Here is a 7,796-nt window from a genome sequence, read left to right as displayed (position 1 = left end):
ACGAAGTTAAGACTTAAAGCTCGACCACGGCAGAATAGAGAGAAAGGACGAAGGTCGTCCCCTATGCTTAAGACGTAGGCTCTTCAGTATGCTATGCTGTGTACCGCACCTGAAGTGTGCCTTGCCATGAGTCAGTCAAGGGGTACAAGAGTGATCCAAGAATGGCTCACAGGACAGCGGTCAAAGTTATCATTAGTAACTAGTGGACTAAGGAATTTTCTTGATTATGGAGGTGGTAAAAGAGTTCGTCGTAAAGGTTACGACGATGCAAGCTTGACACCTATCCGGATAGCTCTGAGTAGAGAGACCAGATACATATAATGGACCAATAATTTAGAATAGCTCCAAGTAGAACAGTTGTTTGGAATAGCTCCAAATAGAGCGTGGTAGCTGCATCTAGGAGATGACATAGAGATTTGTAAAGCACACACGGATCTGAAAGGTTCAGACCCGTTGACTAAAACCTCTCTCACAAGCAACATGATCAAACATAAAACTCATTGAGTGTTAATCACATAGTGATGTGAACTAGACTACTGACTCTAGTAAACTCTTGGGTATTAGTCACATGGCGATGTGACCTGTGAGTGTTAATCACATGGCGATGTGAACTAGATTATTGACTCTAGTGCAAGTGGGAGACTGTTGGAAATATGCCCTAGAGGCAATAATAAAAGTATTATTATTATATTTCCTTGTTCATGATAATTGTCTTTTATTCATGCTATAACTGTATTATCCGGAAATCGTAATACACGTGCGAATACATAGACCACAATATGTCCCTAGTGAGCCTCTAGTTGACTAGCTCGTTGTGATCAACAGATAGTCATGGTTTCCTGGCTATGGACATTGGATGTCGTTGATAACGGGATCACATCATTAGGAGAATGATGTGATGGACAAGACCCAATCCTAAGACTAGCACAAAAGATCGTGTAGTTCATTTGCTAGAGCTTTGCCAATGTCAAGTATCTCTTCCTTCGACCATGAGAGCGTGTAACTCCTGGATACCGTAGGAGTGCTTTGTGTGTATCAAACGTCACAACGTAACTGGGTGACTATAAAGGTGCACTACAGGTATCTCCGAAAGTATCTATTGTTTTATGCGGATCGAGACTGGGATTTGTCACTCCGTGTAAACGGAGAGGTATCTCTGGGCCCACTCGGTAGGACATCATCATATGCGCAATGTGACCAAGGAGTTGATCACGGGATGATGTGTTACGGAACGAGTAAAGTGACTTGCCGGTAACGAGATTGAACAAGGTATTGGATACCGACGATCGAATCTCGGGCAAGTAACATACCGATAGACAAAGGGAATTGAATACAGGATTGATTAAGTCCTTGACATCGTGGTTCATCCGATGAGATCATCGTGGAACATGTGGGAGCCATCATGGGTATCCAGATCCCGCTGTTGGTTATTGACCGGAGAACGTCTCGGTCATGTCTACATGTCTCCCGAACCCGTAGGGTCTACACACTTAAGGTTCGATGACGCTAGGGTTATAAAGGAAGTTTGTATGTGGTTACCGAATGTTGTTCGGAGTCCCGGATGAGATCCCGGACATCACGAGGAGTTCCGGAATGGTCCGGAGGTAAAGATTTATATATGGGAAGTCCTATTTTGGCCACCGAAAAATATTCGGGATTTTTCGGTATTGTACCGGGAAGGTTCTAGAAGGTTCCGGAGTGGGGCCCACCTGCATGGGGGGACCCACATGGACGTGGGTAGTGGGGGCAAGGCCCCATACCCCTGGTCAAGGCGCACCAAGATCCCCCCTTAGAAGGAATAAGATCATATCCCGAAGGGATAAGATCAAGATCCCTAAAAAGGGGGGATAACAATCGGTGGGGAAGGAAATAATGAGATTTCTTTCCTCCCACCTTGGCCAACGCCCCAATGGATTTGGAGGGCAAGAAACCAGCCCCTCCACCCCTATATATAGTGGGGAGGCGCATGGGAGCTATACACGAAGTTCTGGCACAGCCCTACCTCTCTTCCTACTCCTCCTCTCCCATGGTGCTTGGCGAAGCCCTGCTGGATTGCCACGCTCCTCCACCACCAGCACGCCGTTGTGCTGCAGTTGGATGGAGTCTTCCTCAACCTCTCCCTCTCTCCTTGCTGGATCAAGGCGTGGGAGACGTCACCGGGCTGTACGTGTGTTGAACGCGGAGGTGCCGTCCGTTCGGCACTAGGATCATCGGTGATTTGAATCACGACGGGTACGACTCCATCAACCCCGTTCACTTGAACGCTTCCGCTTAGCGATCTACAAGGGTATGTAGATGCACTCTCTTTCTACTCGTTGCTGGTCTCTCCATAGATAGATCTTGGTGACACGTAGGAAAATTTTGAATTTCTGCTACGTTCCCCAACAGTGGCATCATGAGCTAGGTCTATTGCGTAGATTCTTTGCACGAGTAGAACACAAAGTAGTTGTGGGCGTTGATGTTTTTCAATATGCTTACCGTTACTAGTCCAATCTTGTTTCGACGGTATTGTGGGATGAAGCGGCCCGGACCGACCTTACACATACTCTTACGTGAGACAGGTTCCACCGATTGACATGCACTTGGTGCATAAGGTGGCTAGCGGGTGCCAGTCTCTCCCACTTTAGTCGGAACGGATTCGATGAGAAGGGTCCTTATGAAGGGTAAATAGCAATTGGCATATCACGTTGTGGTCTTGCGTAGGTAAGAAACGTTCTTGCTAGAAACCCATAGCAGCCACGTAAAACATGCAACAACAATTAGAGGACGTCTAACTTGTTTTTGCAGGGTATGCTATGTGATGTGATATGGCCAAGAAGAATGTGATGAATGATATGTGATGTATGAGATTGATCATGTTCTTGTAATAGGATTCACGACTTGCATGTCGATGAGTATGACAATCGGCAGGAGCCATAGGAGTTGTCTTTATTTATTGTATGACCTGCGTGTCATTGAAGAACGCCATGTAAACTACTTTACTTTATTGCTAAATGCGTTAGTCATAGAAGTAGAAGTAGTCGTTGGCGTGACAACTTCATGAAGACACGATGATGGAGATCATGATGATGGAGATCATGGTGTCGTGCCGGTGACGATGATGATCATGGAGCCCCGAAGATGAAGATCAAAAGGAGAAAAATGATATTGGCCATATCATGTCACTATTTGATTGCATGTGATGTTTATCATGTTTATGCATCTTGTTTGCTTAGGACGACGGTAGTAAATAAGATGATCCCTTACAAAATTTCAAGAAGTGTTCCCCCCTAACTGTGCACCGTTGCTACAGTTCGTCGCTTCTAAGCACCACGTGATGATCGGGTGTGATGGATTCTTACGTTCACATACAACGGGTGTAAGACAGTTTTACACAGCGAAAACACTTAGGGTTAACTTGACGAGCCTAGCATGTGCAGACATGGCCTCGGAACACGGAGACCGAAAGGTTGAGCATGAGTCGTATGGTAGATACTATCAACATGAAGATGTTCACCGATGATGACTAGTCCGTCTCACGTGATGATCGGACACGGCCTAGTTGACTCGGATCATGTGATCACTTAGATGACCAGAGGGATGTCTATCTAAGTGGGAGTTCATAAGATGAACTTAATTATCCTGAACATAGTCAAAAGACCTTTTGCAAATTATGTCGTAAGCTCGCACTTTAGTTCCACTGTTTAGATATGTGCCTAGAGAAAATATAGTTGAAAGTTGATAGTAGCGATTATGCGATCAGTAGAAAGCTTATGTCCTTAATGCACCGCTCAGTGTGTTGAACCCCAACGTCGTTTGTCGATGTTGCGAACATCGGACATACACGTTTTGATAACTACGTGATAGTTCAATTAAATGGTTTAAGTAGAGGCACCAAAGACGTTTTCGAAATGTCGCGGAACATATGAGATGTTTCGAGGGCTGAAATTGGGATTTCAGGCTCGTGCCCACGTCAAGAGGTATAAGACCTCCGACGATTTTCTTAGCCTGCAAACTAAGGGAGAAAAGCTCAATCGTTGAGCTTGTGCTCAGATTGTCTGAGCACAACAATCACTTGAATCGAGTGGGAGTTGATCCTCCAGATGAGATAGTGATGTTTCCCCAAAGTCATTGCCACCAAGCTGCTAGAGCTTCGTGATTAACTATAACATATCAGGGATAGATATGATGATCCTTGAGATATTCATGATGTTTGACACCGCGAAAGTAGAAATCAAGAAGGAGCATCAATTGTTGATGGTTGGTGAAACCACTAGTTTCAAGAAGGGCAAGGGAACAAAGGGATACTTCATGAAACGACAATTCAGCTGCTGCTCTAGTGAAGAAACCCAAGGTTGAACCCAAACCCGAGACTAAGTGCTTCTGTAATAAGGGGAACAACCACTGGAGCAGCATTACCCTAGATACTTGGTAGATGAGAAGGCTGGCAAGGTCGATAGAAGTATATTGGATATACATTATGTTAATGTGTACTTTACTAGTACTCCTAGTAGCACCAGGGTATTGGATACCGGTTCGGTTGCTAAGTGTTAGTAACTCGAAATAAAAGCTACGGAATAAACGGAGACTAGCTAAAGGTGAGCTGACGATATATGTTGGAAGTGTTCCCAAGGTTGATATGATCAAGCATCGCACGCTCCCTCTACCACCGAGATTGGTGTTTGCGTTGAGCATAGACATGATTGGATTATGTCTATCGCAATACGGTTATTCATTTAAGGAGAATAATGGTTACTCTATTTTTGAATAATACCTTCAATGGTCTTGCACCTAAAGGAATGGTTTATTGAATCTCGGTCGTAGTGATACACATTTTCATGCCAAAAGATATAAGATAGTAATGATAGTACCACTTACTTGTGGCACTGCCATGTAAGTCATAATGGTATAAAACGCATGAAGAAGCTCAATGTTGATGGATCTTTGGACTCACTCGTTTTTGAAAAGTTTGAGACATGCGAACCATGTCTATTGGTGTATATGCATGAAGAAACTCCATGCAAATGGATCGTTCGGACTCACTTGATTTTGAATCACTTGAGATATGCAAATCATACCACATGGGCAAGATGACTGAAAAGCCTCATTTTCAGTAAGATGGAACAAGATAGCAACTTGTTGGAAGTAACACATTTTGATGTGTGCAGTCGAATGAGTGCTGAGGCATGCAGTGAATATCATTATGTTCTTACTTCACAGATGATTCGAGTAAATGTTGAGTATATTTACTTGATGAAACACAAGTCTGAATTATTGAATGGTTCAAGTAATTTCAGAGTGAAGTAGCAGATCATTGTGACAAGAGGATAAAATGTCTATGATATGATCATAGAGATGAATATCTGAGTTACGAGTTTTTGGCACACAATTAAGACATTGTGGAAATTGTTTCGCAATTAATACCGCCTGGAACACCATAATGTGATGGTGTGTCCGAACATCATAGTTGCACCCTATTGGATATGGTGCGTACCATGATGTCTCTTATCGAATTACCACTATCGTTCATGGGTTAGGCATTAGAGACAACCACATTCACTTTAAATAGGGCACCACGTAATTCCGATGAGATGACACCGTATGAATTATGGTTTAGAGAAACCTAAGTTGTCGTTTCTTAAAAGTTTGGGGCTGCGACGCTTATATGAAAAAGTTTCAGGTTGATAAGCTCGAACCCAAAGCGGATAAAATGCATCTTCATAGGAAACCCAAAACAGTTGGGTATACCTCCTAATTCAGATCCGAAAGCAATATGGATTGTTTCTAGAATCGGGTCCTTTCTCGAGGAAAAGTTTCTCTCGAAAGAATTGAGTGAGAGGATGGTGGAGACTTGATGAGGTTATTGAACCGTCTCTTCAACTAGTGTGTGACAGGGCACATGGAGTTGTTCCTGTGGCACCTACACCAATTGAAGTGGAAGCTTATGATATTGATCATGAAACTTCGGATCAAGTCACTCCCAAACCTCGTAGGATGACAAGGATGCGTACTACTTCAGAGTGGTACGTAATCCTGTCTTGAAGGTCATGTTGCTAGACAACAATGAACCTACGAGCTATGGAGAAGCGATGGTGGGCCCGGATTCCGATAAATGGCTTGAGGCCATAAAATCCGAGAGAGGATCCATGTATGAAAACAAAGTGTAGACTTTGGCAGAACGGCTCGATGGTCGTAAGGCTAATGAGTACAGATGGATTTCAAAAGGAAGACGGACAATGATGGTAAATGTCACCATTAAGAAAGCTCGACTTGTCGTTAAGATGTTTTCCGACAAGTTCAAGGAGTTGACTACGATGAGATTTTCTCACTCGTAGCGATGCTAAGAGGCTGTTGGAATTATATTAGCGATTACTGCATTATTTATGAAATCTTGCAGATAGGATGTCAAAACATTGTTTCCTCGACGATTTTAATGAGGAAAGGTTGTATGTGATACAACCGAAAGGTTTTGTCAATCCCGAAAGATGCTAATAAGTATGCAAAGCTCCAGCAATCCTTCTAAGGACTGGAGTGAGCATCTCGGAGTTGGAATGTATGCTTTGATGATGATCAAAAATTTTGGGTTTGTACAAAGTTTATGAGAAACTTGTATTTCCAAAGAAGTGAGTGGGAGCACTATAGAATTTCTGATGAGTATATGTTGTTGACATATTGTTGATCAGAAATGACGTAGAATTTCTGGAAAGCATATAGGGTTATTTTGAAAGTGTTTTTCAATGGAAATCCTGGATTAAGCTACTTGAACATTGAGCATCAAGATCTATAAGGATAGATCAAAATGCTTAATAATACTTTCAAATGAGCACATACCTTGACATGATCTTGAAGGTGTTCAAGATGGACCAGTCAAAGAAGGAGTTCTTGCCTGAGTTGTAAGGTACGAAGTTAAGACTTAAAGCTCGACCACGGCAGAATAGAGAGAAAGGACGAAGGTCGTCCCCTATGCTTAAGACGTAGGATCTTCAGTATGCTATGCTGTGTACCGCACCTGAAGTGTGCCTTGCCATGAGTCAGTCAAGGGGTACAAGAGTGATCCAAGAATGGCTCACAGGACAGCGGTCAAAGTTATCCTTAGTAACTAGTGGACTAAGGAATTTTCTCGATTATGGAGGTGGTAAAAGAGTTCGTCGTAAAGGTTACGACGATGCAAGCTTGACACCTATCCGGATAGCTCTGAGTAGAGAGACCGGATACATATAATGGAGCAATAATTTAGAATAGCTCCAAGTAGAACAGTTCTTTGGAATAGCTCCAAATAGAGCGTGGTAGCTGCATCTAGGAGATGACATAGAGATTTGTAAAGCACACACAGATCTGAAAGGTTCAGACCCGTTGACTAAAACCTCTCTCACAAGCAACATGATCAAACATAAAACTCATTGAGTGTTAATCACATAGTGATGTGAACTAGACTACTGACTCTAGTAAACTCTTGGGTATTAGTCACATGGCGATGTGACCTGTGAGTGTTAATCACATGGCGATGTGAACTAGATTATTGACTCTAGTGCAAGTGGGAGACTGTTGGAAATATGCCCTAGAGGCAATAATAAAAGTATTATTATTATATTTCCTTGTTCATGATAATTGTCTTTTATTCATGCTATAACTGTATTATCCAGAAATCGTAATACACGTGTGAATACATAGACCACAATATGTCCCTAGTGAGCCTCTAGTTGACTAGCTCGTTGTGATCAACAGATAGTCATGGTTTCCTGGCTATGGACATTGGATGTCGTTGATAACGGGATCACATCATTAGGAGAATGATGTGATGGACAAGACCCAATCCT

Source organism: Triticum dicoccoides, chromosome 6A, assembly GCF_002162155.2.
Source record: "Triticum dicoccoides isolate Atlit2015 ecotype Zavitan chromosome 6A, WEW_v2.0, whole genome shotgun sequence".
Lineage (NCBI taxonomy): Eukaryota > Viridiplantae > Streptophyta > Magnoliopsida > Poales > Poaceae > Triticum > Triticum dicoccoides.
Note: the sequence above shows the minus strand (reverse complement) of the source record.